At 32.3% G+C, this 17247-nt stretch overlaps 1 protein-coding gene across 1 annotated transcript in view; it reads right to left on the bottom strand.

Moving 5' to 3' along the window:
• LOC115876994 (ecdysone receptor-like) overlaps positions 1-17247 on the bottom strand; it is a 924397-nt gene that overhangs the window by 104022 nt on the left and 803128 nt on the right. The gene's annotated exons all lie outside the window — the stretch shown is intronic.

The following is a 17247-nucleotide window of genomic DNA, read 5'->3' as shown; positions in this document are numbered from 1 at the left end:
GAACCACCAAATTGCCACTTAATTGGAGCGTTGCTACACCGATCGCGGTGGTGGCGACTATACATTCCATTGGTGCCACTATAACGTTCCGCCTTGTCCTTTGAAGTTATTTTTTACTTATTGTGCATTTTCTATTATTAGTATTTCTATATTATTCAGAGCTACATGAGGTATAGAGTATTTTAACGCCCACTCTTTTAGCTCTTGTTTTATATCGTTGGTTCTAAAATTAGTTCTCCTCTGAGGTTCAGTTTCAGATGAACTAACACTACACTCATCTACAGAAACAGCTTCAAAAATGTCTCAGTCACTACCTGATTTATGATGTTCATCAGTAGGATTATAGAAAGATGTAGTTTTTCTTTTTGATGTTGATGCATCGGCTCGCAGTGATTCCTTTTGTTTAATTCTTCGGTAGAAAGTACTAGAATATCTAAATTTCTTTTTATTCACCTTAGGGATTTTACAAAATTATAATAAAGCTTAAAAGCAAGTAAAAGAAAACACTAAAACAGAGCAGCACACGATGCAATCTGAGGCAATTACATTTATTAGGGTATATTAAGTTACGGTCACTAAAAAGTAGCCGTTTTTGACCCCCGTGACTTTTTAGTGGCAATGGATGAGCGACGGCTACTTTATAGTAACCTAGAAAGGTAGCAATAACCATTTTGCTACTTTCAATGCTGCTATAAATTAGAAGTAACTAGGTGTCGTGGCCGCGACTACCCTGTAACTTAAATTGTTACTATAAAGTAACAAAAACTTAGCGGAGGCATTATGGTAGCACTTGTTGGTAACCTCTACTTTGAAAAGTTACTATAAAGTTTTTGGTCTTTTATGGTGTCATATTCGAAGATTCGGGTAGTTCCAGCCACTTCTTTAAATTACTTGTTTGCGATTTGCAATCGGGGTGTTTATTTTCCACTTTTATGGTAAGCCGGGACTAACCGGTCACTCTCGAAATATACTTCAAACTTCAAAGTGACTATTCCTTATAGAGTAACATTTTATGTGGCAGACTGAGCCTAGGAACTATACTGTAGGGGCAGTGACATTTTAAAAAGGACTGGGAACTATATTTGCTAGTTGGGTAACTTTTAATAATAAATTTTGTATTTTTATTGATAAAAATCTATCTTCTCTACATATAAATTTGCTGTACAATGCAGGACATCGTGATGCGAAATAAATATAACCTAGTATGTTTAGAATTTTAAATTAAATTGTTTTTCTTGTTATTTTAAATTATATGCATGTATTATAATATATTTATCAATGGTGTAAGATTATTTTCTATTTCAAATGTATTTATTCCATAACTTTACATATAGTTATTCAAATCCAAATCATAGAATGGTTTGATCAGAATCTGAATGATAAGTGATAATGTAATAACTTAGTGGGTTAAGCGATACTGAAAAAGTAAATATAAAAAATTAGTAAAAAATAAAAACTAAAAAATGAAATTTTACTTCAACACTGCATTGTTGTCCTAAAAAGAATAGATTTAAAATTATATGTTTTATATTAAGAAAATACAATTAGAAACAATGTTTGATTATTCCCTTTAGACAGTTCGAAGTTTCCGAAAAGTCGTTAAAGTATTTACAGTTAAATTAGAAAGCTCAGTCAATAACAACACTATTGAATATAATATGTTTAGAACCCGTTTTTTCGGAGCCTTTCCCACTGAAATTTGTGTAATTCTTTGCAATTAAAAAACAACTAAGAAAAACAAATTATTATAAATATTTAAACCATTCTCTCGAATTTTCTATAAGCTTTTCAGACAATAAAACTGCCTTATAGTCAAGTTTAGATTTACTCTAGCGAAGAATGCATACTTCATAAAAATTGTTGCTTGTTCTAAAATGGATAATCATGTTTACAGTTTTTCAAATTTCCATACCGTTTTAGAGAAATTAAAAAAAAAATGAAAATATAGTTGCATTTTTTCAAAGTCCTAAACTCAAAACGCGTTTCTATGGTAAATATAATTTCGTTTTTATTCATTTGATAGATTGTTACTGATTTTTGATTCTCAATTTTAATTAAGGTAAAATTTATTTCTGTTTTAAAATGTTAAAAAAGCTAAAATTTATTTTGGAAGGCAGATAACAGTTATCGGAAAATGGTGATACCTTAACAGCAGCAAAAAATATGACATTAATCAAAATTAATAATAACCATATACATGGTGGTCCGAACTGTATTCCGCAAACCGGCAGCATATTCTGCAGATAAAAATAAGTAAACAAGTTCGTATAAATGTATGTCCTAAAATGCTTAGTTTCGGAGATACAGGGTGTAGAAGTTTCATTTTTATTTCGATTGTTTCCAAGTTACACAAGTTTCATTAAAAAGTTCGTATCGAACGTGTATCATTCAAAATTTAATCTACGACGCGACACGAGGGACGATCCAAAGAGATTTGATCATAAAAATTAAAATTCAAAATTATCAGGTGCCCATATTAATCGACGCCGTGGTAATCGTGCTAGTTGATTGTTTCCATTTTGACTTTGACAACTCACTTATTGATGTTCAATTTTGTGTTAAACAGTTTTAGCAAAAAGCAAAAAATAATATTAATATGGGTGATTCTGATTCTGAAAGTGTCCCTTCGGATATTGAAGGCATTGCGCAAAACGTTGTCGATTCCCTACTTCCCGAAAAATCAAGACAAACGTACGAGCAAGCCTATGTAAAACTTGAAGACTGGTGTAAAGGGAAAGGAATCAAGAATAGTAGTAACGAAAAGGTTCTCCTGGCATATTTTGAACACCTTTAAAAACATAGGAAGGCTTCATCACTTTGGGTATATTATTCCATGCTACGTTCAGTTATATCAGTGAAGAAAAATACAGATATTAGTAAGTACGTCCATTTAATTGCATTTCTAAAAAGAAAATCGGAAGGATTTCGGTCAAAAAAATCGGGAATTTTAAGAAAAGAAGACATAACTGGTTTTTTGTTGGAAGCCTATGATAAAACTTATCTCCATAATGACATCTAATAAATCCATCTCCATAATGAAAGCCATAATGACATCCAAATGACAATGTTAAATGTGTCATAATGACAGTGTCGTAGATTAATATAATAATTTTGTATTATAATTTAATTATACAACATTCAATATATTAAACGATAAAAACGGCGTCAGAATTAGTTTGGATATGACAGCCGTTGTCAATTTTTATATAAAATTAACTGGTAAATGTTATCTATCATCATTTTCCAGTAAACTTAACGCAGTTATTTTTCTGAATAATAAATATACCTTTTAAGCTAGCTTTTCTATATCTCACAAATGGAGAAATTATTGATTATATTTTGTCAGATAACTTTGTATGTTGGCAATGTTTACTTGGAATTTAAAGTAGTTTTCTTTAAGCCGATAGGTGATAAAGTCTTCCTTAAGTATTTTTAAGTCTTCAGATTATACTACGAACAGACTTAGTGGTTTTAGCAGATAAACATAATGCAACAAAGAACATTTTAAAAGCCTCTATTAAAGAAGCATATTCGTTTTTCAGAACAAAATTTGACGTTTCCATTAGTACGCGTGACATAATAATACATCCGGCAGAGTTCCCGAAACAACCGCCGCATTAAGTTCAAATAAAGTAGTTAACGAGTTTTCTGGTACCCGAAACAAGAAACATAAAAAAGCACTAAAATAATTCATCATTGTCGTCCATAAATCTTATCTGCCTCGGCTAGACGAAAGCCTGGTCCTTCCAAAAACAGACATAAAATCGTAGAATATGTCCATTTTTTTGTTCTTCTTTCTAAACCCAGACGATACAATGTGTACAAAAGTCAAATTACAAAGTCGTTAAAAAAGACGGCAAATAGGCAGAGAGTTGTGAGGCGCGCGAGCCCTGCGTATAAAAATTAGCGATGGGAACTATCGAATGAATTAGACTATCGAATGGTTAATGAATGAATGATTTCAACTATCGAATGGTTTTATTCGAATAAAATCATTCATTCATTTGTAAACTAAAGCATATGTGACAACCTCGCCGTGCGACTAAATGGTTGTCGTTGAGCCACGACTATCGAATGCTTTTGATAAATGAAATTTAGTATTCGTTTGATTTTTGTATGCGTCAGTGCATTATTAGTTCTTCCAAATTTTTATAACTTCACCGTATAAATACTGTGCTATTTTTGCGTTTACTAAAATAGTTAAAATACTAAAATAGTAGTTATTTTTTAATTTTATTTATTGACGATTGTGTGCATGTGCAGGTGGTCAAAATTTTTCCGAAAAGTTGTGTGGTTTTCCGTAGTCCGATCTTTCAATTATTTAATTTTATATGGTATATGGTCTATTTTTTAATGGGAAATTTTGAGAAGTAGCAATTTTTAAGAGAGATGAGATGAACTTAAATTAATTTTAAAAGTACATATTTGTATTTTAGATGTTTTAATAATATGAATTAGTTGAACTTAATAATCATATTAAAGTAATGTGGTTAAGTAAATGGTTATCGAACTCAAACTATGGGGTGAGAAAATTAAAATGAAAGTTTTACACGTGCCAATTTAAAAAAAAAGTTAACGATGTTTGTATTTTGTTTATGCTAATTCTCTTACATGTAGTTTTTGCGAAGAAATATTTCATTTATTTTTTAAAGTAAATGCCAGTAAAAGTAAATATAATTTTTAAATAGTAATATAAAGCACCTAATATAAATAATTTTGATTTCTAATTTTTTTTATATTTTCCTTCCATTACACCGCTTGCTTAGAAAATTAATAAATGTTTATATTTCATGATTTTAAAATTTGTTGTTAATATAACAAATTAGTTCTGTAATTATTATTATTTAATAAACCAACGTTGCCAAAAAAATTAGAGGCTATATTATTTTTAAATAGGATCTAATATAAATAATTTTGACATCTAATTTGTTGTTTATATTTTGCTACTACTTAAAAAAAATATTTATATTAAATGATTTTAAATTTTGTTGTTAATAGGTATAACAAATTATTACTGTTATTATTATTTATTAAACCAGTCTTTGCTTAAAAACATTAAAAATAATTTTCCTACATCCAAAATAACAAGTATTATTGCAGTGTAACAACAGAATATTAATAAAAAAATGCAGAATATATAGACATACTATCCCTAACTAACTAAAGCCAAACAATAATATTCTTTGCTAATATCAACTAATACAAAAATATGGCAACAGCGTCCTTCATAATGTATTTTCTGTGTAAATACTAGCACCCCAATAAAAAAAATGTGTCCTTATCTATATATGACTCCGCAAAAAATTAAAGATGCCGGCTTCTTTCATAGCATTGCCACCGACCGCTTTCTCGGAAAAAAACCTACGTCGCCGGGCGGCAACTAAAATTCAGTTAATATTTTATTATAATTATAATCGATCCTGACGAATAAATGAATTTCATAAATGAATGAATTTTATAAATGAATGAATTTTATAAATGAATGAATTTTATAAATGAATGAATTTTATAAATGAATGGTTTTTGCTGCCGAATTACTAGAATACAATATATCAAGGCAGATGACGGATCTATTCGATAATTTTTATTCGAATAGTTTTCAACGAATGTTTTCTTACTAACTATCGAATTATTCGAATGAATTGCAACTATCGAATGTTTCGATAGTATTCATTCGATAGTTCCCACTACTAATAAAAATCAGCCTTAACAATGGACTGGTTCTTTAGGCCTTGGCGGTTATCGTGATGTTCCATTTGGGTTCTCTGCTTACAAAGTTCATGGGAAATGAAATGAAATAAGAGAGTTTGTATACAGCATATTTTATTGTTTTTATTTCATAATATGAATAGTCTCATTAAAAATAAAATTATTATAATAAAATGTTAAAAAAATCTATCTATACTAATATATAAAATCCTTAAGTGATTGACATACTGATTAATCACGATTCTGCTAAAAACCACTCAACGTAAGAAGCTCAATTTTTGTATACAGGTTGATTCCAGGGTGTAGAGGTTCGATAAGAAGGGATTTTTCGAAATTCCAGTTCGGTGAAAGAGGGTGAAACCACCCGTCAAATATTACAATATTTTTTATTTAAAAAACGGTCAAATTTCTGAAAAAACACTTAAACACGTATATTTTATTTTGTTTTTTTTTTCATATTTTAAGATTCTTTAAAAACGTATACAGGGTGTTTCGAAAAATCTGGTCATTGATTAATCACGATCCTGCTTAAAGCGCTTGACGTAAAAAGTTAATTTTTGGAAAACGGATTGACTTTAGGGTGTACAGGTTCGATAAGCAGGGATTTTTCGAAACTCGAATTCTAAGGGGGTGAAACCACCCCTCAAATATTAGAATATTTATTATTTATAAACCGGTGAATTTTTCGGAAAAACTTCTTAAACACGTATATTTTATTATGTTGTTTTACATATTTTAAGATTTTAAAAAAAAAATATACAGGGTGTTTCATAAAATCTGACTATTGAGTAATCACGATTCTGCTTAAACTGCTTGACATTTAAAGCTGATTTTTGGTAAACGGATTGACTGTGGGGTGTAGAGCTTCGATAAGGAGGGGTTTCTCGATTGTTTTTTCTCATTTTATTTTTTTCTCAAGTTATTTGACTTTTTAGTAATTTTCTATATTATAGACCTGTCTATTATAGAGAAAAATGATGAAAAACATAATTTTGATATTTTGGCAAAAATTTAAAACCCTGTAGATGTGTATAACAAAGTAAGGAATTTTAAAACCACTTTATCGTCAAGGTAAATCTTTTGTCGATAAATTTACTCTTTTAGATTTATCTCAATAGTTTTAATTTTATTGGAGATATTCTCTTTTGAAGAAGACAGTAACGATTTACAGCTATATTTGCATTAGAAGCATGGCTTATTGGCTTTGCTTATTGTCCTCATCAACAGACCTATGAAATAGTGGTTATTGATTTTGAACTGGCACTATTATTTAAACTTAAAAGACATATTATAATTGTCTTCTGGTAGTTACTCTAGCTGGTATAGTGTTAAGTCCAGAAGTTGATCTGTAGCCATGTACTTAACATGGTTAGAGATCAACTTCTGGAAAAAAAGCAACAATATAGCCGATGCAACTTCTGGACTTCTCTACAACCCTGTCTGCTAGAGTAACTGATTAAAAGCAATACTAATATGACTTTTCAATGACAGTGTGTTGATTAGTATCAAAAGGCGAATGGAAATGCTAAAATGGTGATTAAGTGTTACTGTCTCGTTCAAAAGTAAATATCTACAACAAAAAAGCTGTAAAGATGAATCAAAAAGAAGTTACAAAAAAATGCACATCGATAATAAAGTAATTTTTAAATCTACTACTTTGTTAAAAAATTCCAAAGGAAATCTTCATTCGGAACCGCGCAATTAGTGGAATAAATTAGTGGTTTCAATTAGCGTAGAAGTTTATTCCTTTAATTTCAATGTAAGCATTCGAAACGTCAAAATTAGTGGTAGAAAGTATGCATATTTGAATTACAAAGTTCTTCGTCATAATAGATCCAAAGAAAGATGCATGAACTGGATTTTTATTCCAATCTATTGACATAATCGAGATTTTCCCCGTATATCCACACTCCACGCAATGTCGGCATCACTATTAGATATACACACAACCAAACTTATATGGAATCATCTATTATTTTTCGTAATTTTTGAGACAAAAATTTTCTGTTTATGAATAAAACAGTCCTTACCAATGACTTTTAATGAAAAATAATCCATATAGCAATAAAAAAAATAATCAGTTTCCAAAATAAACAAAATGGTATTCTTTTATTTGTAAACAACAAAATTAAGATTTACATTTTTAATGACCAAAAAGCAAAAACAAAAAGAAATTGATAATTTTAATATTCCTTGTTGCCACCTCTAGCCCTTATGCAAGCTTCTATTCGCGATGGTATGCTTCTTATTAAATTATCAACGTTGTCTTTGGGTATGTTTTCTCATTCTGCTAATGCTGCATCAATAAGCTGTGCGAGATTTGTTGGATTTGTTCGACGAGCTCTAACCCTTCATTTGAGCTGGTCTCACAAAGGTTCGATAGGGTTTAGATCTGATGAACATGCAGAGCAGTCCAAAACTATGACCCCTTCCGTTTCGAGACATTCTCTAGTCACTCTGCTGCTATGGGAAGGTGCACTATCGTACAAGAATTTAAAGTTATAACCAATTGTAGCTCTCCAAAGACTAACGATTGGGTCTAGCACCAAGTCAACATATCTCCGACCCGTTAAAATTTGTTGAAGTGGTAACAATGGAGTTTTTGCTTCCAGTATAATACCTCCCCAGAACATTATAGTTCCTCCTTTATATCTTGGTACAGATTTGGTAGCCTGAAGTCGCGCTCGTCTTTCTGGAGCTCTGAAAATCCGAATTCGATGGTTATCTGATCTTAGGCCAATTCTGGTCTCATCCGAAAAAAGAACATTTTGCCAATTCTCAGTTGTCCACTTTTGATGTTGAAGGCATCAATTTAGCCGGTCACTTTTATTTTGCCGAGATAACTGTGGGATCCGTAACTGTAAAATCCTCGAGCACGAAGCCTTTTTGTTATGGTTTCAACTAAAACGTTCACACCTGTAGCAGTCAGAAGTTCTCTTTGTAGCTCTGGATGAGAAACATTGGGATTTATTCTAGCAATTTAGTCCACAAGGGCGTCTTGTTGTTCAGTTGTGACTCTTTGACGACTTTGTCTGGGCCTATCCTTGTGTGTTCCTAATTCCAAGTATCTTGCATATGTTTTCGATACATACAACAGCCTGGGTAACGCCTACTATATCTGCTACGTCTCTTTGGAGCATTCCTAGTTCGGGGAGAGCAATAATTCTTTCCCTCTATACATCTGTTAATCCAACTTAAGGCATTTTTTTTTTGGATCGAATGAAAATTACCGGACAATCGTGATTTTATTACTGAACACAAAATTCAAATGAAAATAAATCGCAGCAGTCGTTTATTATTTATTATCATGTTTATTTACAACAAAAAGCCTGATCTTAAGGTCGTATACCAATTTTTATCCTTGCAAGAAATTCAGTCAGAAATAAAGAGTGATTCCATATAAGTTTGGTTGTATATATATCGTCACACGAACAAGATTAAAATATTTGAACAATTATAGAACAAAATACCTTATGGCATAGTATTAATTCAGCCGTATCAAATCGCTTCGCATTTTTATGCTATTTTATGCGATCATCGAGCAAATTTCTGAGAACGGTGTGTCCGCCGATATATATATATATATATATATATATATATAGGGGCGGATACAGAAATTTATTTTAGGGAGGGGCCGAATAAAAAATAATATGCTTTTAGAGCGCTATTTTTAACCCAAAAGCCGAATATTTAACCCAATCTATAGATTTTTAGGGGGGGCCCGGACCCCATGGGCCCCCCTCTGTATCCGCCACTGCCCAAGTAGCAAAAAGAAGTTCTAAAAGGATTGAATTATTTTATAAAAGTCGAATAGCGTTGTCTTAAGGACTGCTTGATTTTATTAAGCGTTTGGTTTCGACCCTTCTGTTTTTTAATACTAATCAAATGAGATTTGGCAACATCTATTTGTCACAAATCTCAATATGTCAAAAATAGTTCTATAGTGCCTGGAAATTCTGCGTAATGATAGATATTTATCCTATACCGTTTTATTTTACAACAAAGACTTATTTAAGGGATTCATTTATAATAAAATGGTTGCATTATAATTCGCCATGTTTAAGGCAGAATTTTTGTATGGCCTGTGGCCGCCATTATATGAAGCAAAATTAAAAACATAAAAATAAATTGTAAAATGTTATTTTTGAGAACTATTTTGTGACAAGATTCCCAAATAACAGGAATAAACTGTTTAATTAAATTAAAAACAAGAATTTTTGAAAATTTTATTTTATTTTAGTGTTTAAATTTATACGTAAACATTAATCGAAATTAAAGCGCTTTAATTTTTTGCCAAATACATACCTATAATCTACCAGTAAAATTTTCGGCGCAACAAAAATTGTCCCTACTTTTCAAACCCTTTTAAATTAATGATTTTTATATTACATATTTGTTGTACCTTCTGGCTCTACTGCCATTTTCACCTGTCGAGTAAAATCTCCTTTTAACAATCCACATCCTCTAGATTCATTTTACGACACGCTTAAAATATAATTTACTCCTAATATTCTTCGGTAAAAAATAAAATACTCTTTTACCTCGCTAAATGATCAAATGTTTTTATTGTTCTGTTTCTTAGATGTGACTACGTAATATACAATAAAACTAGTTTTATAATAGTTATATAACGCTGTGTAAAATAGTTGCATAAGAGTTGTATACCCTTTTTATAGAACTTCTATACTATTAAACGGTTGTATAAAAATGGGCCTTTTTTGGTTGTAAAGCTATCATATTACGGTCTTATAGCACGTTATATGAATTGAGGTGTCCTATAAAAATGATCACATAGCTGTTTATACAGCCTTTATAAAATAAAATTTGCTACTTGGGTGTATATATCGTCACACGAACAAGATTAAAATATTTGAACAATTATAGAACAAAATACCTCAAGGCATAGTATTAATTCAGCCGTATCAAATCGCTTCGCATTTTTATGCTATTTTATGCGATCATCGGGCGAATTTCTGAGAACGGTGTGTCCGCCGCTACATTTATCAGGTCAACATCGTGACCGGTTTACAATCACCCGTCATCTAATTACTAAGTGCGGCCTTCAACCTGAATTCTAACTCTCATTACACGAGGTACTGCCGGTGCCAAGGATACGTTCCTCATCAAAATCACTGATTTTTATTCTTTTAACTTACCTAAAGAGAAACTGAAGAATATCAACTGCTACTGTTTTCAAATATATACCGGGTGCGTCTCAAAAGTGTCTCACCCCTATAACTTTTTTATTTTTTTCAGTATGTTAGTATATATGACTTAAATTAGGATTGATTGACGTATTCAATTGTTTTTGAATCCCTTCCTGTTCCACCGGAAATAACTACAACTTTTAATTTTTAAATGGCACCCTCGGTACTTTGTTACTTTTTTCTATAGCAACTGTTAAAATTGCCTTATATCTATCAAAAATAGTAGATAAAATAGTACTTTAACCGCAAGGGTAGATTAAATGATACTTTAACAGCGAGGATAGGTTAAAAACTTTATTTCTTCTCGCACGTTTTTTAATTGCTTCCATTTTTAAAAATGTTTGTATTCCTTTTCATAAGTTATTTGGGATTTAAATGGAAGTAGTTTGGATATGGCGTTTGTCGCCTCAGCCTGAATATCTCTTGGTAATTTACTTATTACCTTTTGAGCCACTTCTGGCTCTCCAATTCAATCTCGCTCTCTCTCTCTCTGAAATTATATTGACAAAACTGTTTCTATCAAGATAGTTAAAATATACCAATCATTCTAACATGTTTTCTTTTTATATATATATATATATATATATATATATATATATATATATATATATATATATATATATATATATATATATATATATATATATATATATATATATATATATATATATATATATATATATATATTCTTAATAATATAAATAATAAATAATTAAATATCGAAATACGGCTAATGTTTTTATTATTACAGAAATATACATATAATTTTAAGTGCTATGAAGATATTACTACGCATATTGAATAGGAAATGATGTAAAAATTGTTGATGAATATGTATATGTTAGATTCTATTAAAATACTATTTAAATTGCTATTCACCAAATATTGATTAAACATTAATTCTATCCTTACTGCTCCTTCCTAATAGTTACGTCCATGACCCCATTATTACATAATTAATTTTATGAATGAAACAAAGGAACAAAGGAGATATAGATTATAAAAGGTTAAATTGCAATTAGATGGTTCATTATATTAATAGCAAGAATTTCATATGCTAAATAATGGCTGAAGATCACAACTCATTAATAAAAATCAAATATATTAAATTTTATAACATATCAACATAACCTATAGAAGGATAGCTAATAATTTTATTTTATGCAAATTCCGTTCTCACCATATAATAAATATCTACGTGCTAGTAAGTAATATGTTCAAAAGTCAATAACTCGGAAACGGTTGGTTTGAGGTACATTGTGTGTATTTCGATTTTTCCTTAGAATTGAAGAAAGAATTCAAATATGCAATCATATACAGGGGGTTCTATTTAAAAAAATGAAACTTTGATGTACCACGACTTTACGACCGACCCTGTATATATAAATTGATTACTCGCCAATAATCGGCCGTTTCCATACATAACAGCTAGCACCTGTATGCATACATGGCCAAAATTATTGCATATAACGATATTTTTATTTTATTTTGGACCTAATATGACTCTTTATATTTTTGGACATATGGGCTTACTACACTTCTAACTAATATAAAATAAAAAATCTAAGTGTAACTAGGCTGTTATTATAATTTTATTTCATAATGAGTGAAAATCAACAAAAACAAATTTCATTTTAAACAGAAAATATTGAAAACAATTTTAAATATTTATCACAACTAATAGTCTGTATTGCCTCCTCCAGCCCCAGTGCAAGCTGTGAGTCGACGTAGCATGCTCTCAATTAAGCTGCCCAGAAGATGTTGAGGAATGACTTTCAATGTTTCGAGCGCAACAATTTTCAATTTATTTAAGGTACGGGGGGATAATTCCTTTAGGCAATATGGCGTTTTAGCATGTCCCAAGCATGCTCGATCACATTCATATCTGGAGGCATCGGTGGCCACTACAGTTTTTTTATACCCTCTTCCTCACAAAATTCGCGAACCGCTAAAGTGCGATGGGGAGGAGCATTATCGTCCATGTAAACAAATTTATCCCCCACTGCCCCTCGAAATGGATTCACAATAGGCTCTAAAACGTTTCTAAGATATGAGGCACCTGTCATTGTGCCATCAATAAAAACAAAAGGAGTTCGAGCTACGTGCATTAGACCTGCCCAGACCATAATGCTTCCCCTTGAAATGGTAGAAGACGGAGTTGAGCTGCATTCAAGCGTGCACGTCTTCCAGATGCTCTCCAGACCAAAATTCGTCGCGAGTCTGACACCAGGCCTGTTGACCCTAGAATTAGGTCCATTTGCTCTCATCTCCTCAGCCCATTGTAGTCGCTTAATTCTGTGCTGTAAATTAAGCTTCGGAACACGTAGAGGCATCCTTAAATGTAATCTTATGTCATGGAGTCTTCTTGCTATGGTCTTTCTTGAAACATTTATTGCTTCAAGGCGAGCTAACTCATTTTTAATAGCAGTACTAGAAAGAAGGTGATTGCGTCGTGCAATTAGGGATATTTGACGGTCTTGCACAGCAGTAGTAACTCTCTTTCTACCTCTTCCAGGCCGGTCTGTAAACTCGTTTCTCTCCCTGATTTTTTTTAATATTCGCGAAAAATCACTTTGGTTAACTCCTACAATTTCAGCTATTGCAACTTGCCGGTAGCCCTGTTGAGACAGTGTTACTATTCTGACTCCATTAAACTGTGAAATAATGTTTCTAGGCATTTTAAGGCCAAAACAATGGTCAAATTTCTTCTGAAACCCAAGAGACATCGAAAGGTGCAAGAATTTGTAATAATATTGGGTCTGAACGATAAACATTGTTTACCATATCCATTTTAACAAAAAAAATATTTATTAAAGATTATCAAAGCTATGTATAATCTAATGGTACTGTTATTTCTGAGACTCCCGGTATAAAACCGATTCGCAGATGACGAAATAATCGTGCATACCGCCGTACAGGCCCGATCTAACGAATAAAGTCCGTGGCCATCACGGTTGAAGAGGCAGTTCGTGAGAAGGCGCGACATGCATTGTATTGCGAATAAAACCGCTCGAACGCGGAGATATTATCGTATGGAAACGAGCGAAACAACAACAAAAGCATGAAAAAAAAACGTAATAATTTTTCTTATTATGCGATATTTGATACGTATTATCTGGTGTAACGACTGGGTACAATGTTATTGCCTGACCTTCGAATAATTCGCGTAATGATCGCTTGGAAGTTGGTCTATTGTTTAAACTTATTCTTGTGGTAATTTAGATATAACGATGCCGAGACATATAATCATTTTAATTTTGATGGAATAGACGATTGAAAATACTATTGTTGTGAAGTCATTAGCTTACCGACCACGATTGACATTTGAGTGACTTTAGTAAGAAAAGCCGAATTTCTAAAAAAATACTAGAATTTTAAACTTCCTCTTCTCCATTAATGGATAATATAACGGATTCCTCTTCTAAAATCCATTCATGGATATTAGCGATAACATTTTCCATTGCTTCTCTATTTAACAACTGTAAGTCGTGCAGCTGTCTGACATTTCTCAGCTAAGATATTTTTTCCTTCCGATACCTCTCTGGTCTTCGATCAATAGATACATGAATGGGTATTTTGGGTTTAGCGTTATATGCCCCAGGTATGCGGTTTTTGAAGGATGCGGAGATGAGGAAATCAAAGCGAATGGTCAACGAATCAACAATATCAGATACGCTGACCATGCAGTAGTAATGACAGACAATAGTGAAGATGTGCGTGCAGAACCTACTTCAAAGAAATAGGAATTAAATTATTAATTATTAATTAGGACTCTAGGGTGGGAATCCTTGACAGTTCTGTTTGATGATTCATTTGACACATTTGAATTTGATTTGAAATTTTGTGGATTTGTCAGTCTTTACGGAGCTTATTTTATGTTATTTATTATTTATTCTACTACTGATAGTTGTATAAAGGTAGTAAATCTAGATGGAAATTGTGGCAGAACTTAAATTAGCAGTGACACTATCGCGATTTATCGAAAAAGACTCTAAAATATTTGGTTGTGTAGCGTTCGGTAGATATCGGCAAAAATCGAGTGAAACAATAGAACAACTTTTCGCTAGTAAGTGACTATATAATATACATACGTGTAGTAAACCGATCATTTATGAAATTCACTTAAATTAACTAATTATATATTTTTTCTTGCATTTTTTTGCTTTTATTTACTACTTGTGAAAGATTAGATGTCAAATAATTTAGATACGTCAATTTGGCTTACCTGCTTCAGTAGTATCGGATGTTTTTTTCAGTTCGTATCGGATGTTTGTGTTAATAAATAATTATTAAAACTTATCTATTTTTATTATAATAATATATTTTTATAACAATTTTAATAACTACCAACATTTATTCACAACGTAAAATAAAAAAAAAATATTGAGTTTACCCCACGTCTACCCTACATCATAGTTTTACATTTTTTAAATAAAATTAGAACGGCACTGATAAACCGGAATTTAAGTCGGCCATATTTGAGTCCCATCGCGGTGGACCCAAGATTTTTGATATGCTCCTCAGTGGTGGTGGATACATAGGGGGGGCCCGTAGGGCCCGGACCCCCTCCCCTAATATCTGTAAATTGGGTTAAATATTAGCCTTTTGGATTAAACATGACGCCCTAAAAAGCATATTCTGAATCACTTTTTTATTTGGCCCCCTCTAAAATAAATGTCTGTATCCGACCCTGATGCTCCTTTTTCTTATTCAAAGAATTATTCTAATATCAAATAATATACAGGGTGGTGCATCATAGTTGGAAACATAGGAAATGGCATGCCTATTTTGAACTGTCCAAATAGGGCTCCCAAGGCTCCCCTATTAATTTTACAGGTAAATTGTAAATAGTTTTTAAAGGTCTCCGTATGCTAAATACACTTGCCAAATTTGAACAATTTTGGATAAACCACTTTTAAGAAATATAAGAAAAACTGCATCTATTTTTAAATTAAAACTAAACAAGTAACATCTATAATTTTGTCAATGTCAAATTGTATTTTCTGAACGTTACGCTTTTGCCTCTTTCGAACCAGTTACATTACAGTTTTATTAAAATTAAACTATAAAAATACATTTCGGGGGAATACATATATGGGGAATGTCATCAATGTTCACTTCCATGGCTCTAAAAATATTAAATTGGTATTAAAAAGTCTTTAATAAATAGTATACAGGTTGTTAATTTGTTTATTACTCGCGGCAAGAGCTTTATGGCTGAAATATGGCAACCTCGGCCTGCTCGTCGATAGACGACGCTCGTCGATAGACGACGCGATGGGACGAGTCGGCAGCTTAGCTTAGTACTCATTTGGAATGTAGGCAGTGTTGTCAATCTGTTCCCCAATAAGTAACAGTCCGGGATCGGAGTGTTTGGGCCGAGAGCTAATTACTCCGAACCAATGGGCACTTACCCTAGTATCCTACAGGCAGAAATCTACGCTATCGAGAGATGCGTACAACTTATCTTAGATAGGAACTATCGGAAACAAGAAATAGCCATCTTATCTGATAGTCAAGAAGCGTTAAAGGCGATCAACTCAGTATCAATGAAATCGAAATTGGTCGAAGAATGCATAGAGAAGCTTAATAAATTAGGCAAAGAAAACAAAGTCCTCCTACATTGGGTGCCTGCTCACCAAGGGATAGAAGGCAATGAAAAAGCAAATAATCTAGCTAGGAAAGGAGCGAACACTCCACTAACTGGACCAGAACCGTTCTGCTTTCCAAGTGGTAACCAACTCAAGGCGGAACTCAAGAACTTGGAAGATTCCATCCGCAACCTGGAATGGAAATCTTGCAATGGTCTAAGACACTCGAAGAAGTTTCTGAGGGCTTATGATCAAGAAAAATCACAGATCTTCCTGGGTCTGAACAATCTTCGGATTGTCACGGGGTTTTTAACAGGACACTGTCTCCTCAATGAACACCTCAGTAGATTGAAACTAAGAAGAAACGGCGAATGCAGATTCTGTGGGGAAGATGGGGAAACACCAGTACACCTCATCACTGAGTGCGCCGAGACGACAACCATTCGTGCCATGAATTTTGGTACGACTGATATTGGAGATGGAGAACTACCCTCTATAAAACCGTCCCAGATACTGGCTTTTGTCAAAGCCCTGGGACTGTATGATGAGTTATGATTCAAGAAAGGGGGACACAATGGATCTGTAAGGTCGAAGTGATTAACCCCCCTCCCACTCATTCTAAATTCTAAAATTCTAAAAACAGTCCAGTTAACAATCTGTATATATATTATAGTAATTGGATTGATAATTTAATATTATTGGTAAAATAATCAATCCAATTACGCCAAAATCATAAAGGG

Source organism: Sitophilus oryzae, unplaced genomic scaffold, assembly GCF_002938485.1.
Source record: "Sitophilus oryzae breed Bouriz unplaced genomic scaffold, Soryzae_2.0 scaffold_1441_pilon_pilon, whole genome shotgun sequence".
Taxonomy (NCBI): domain Eukaryota; kingdom Metazoa; phylum Arthropoda; class Insecta; order Coleoptera; family Curculionidae; genus Sitophilus; species Sitophilus oryzae.
The sequence above is the reverse complement of the archived record's forward strand: the minus strand, read 5'-3'. Positions and strand labels throughout refer to the sequence as shown.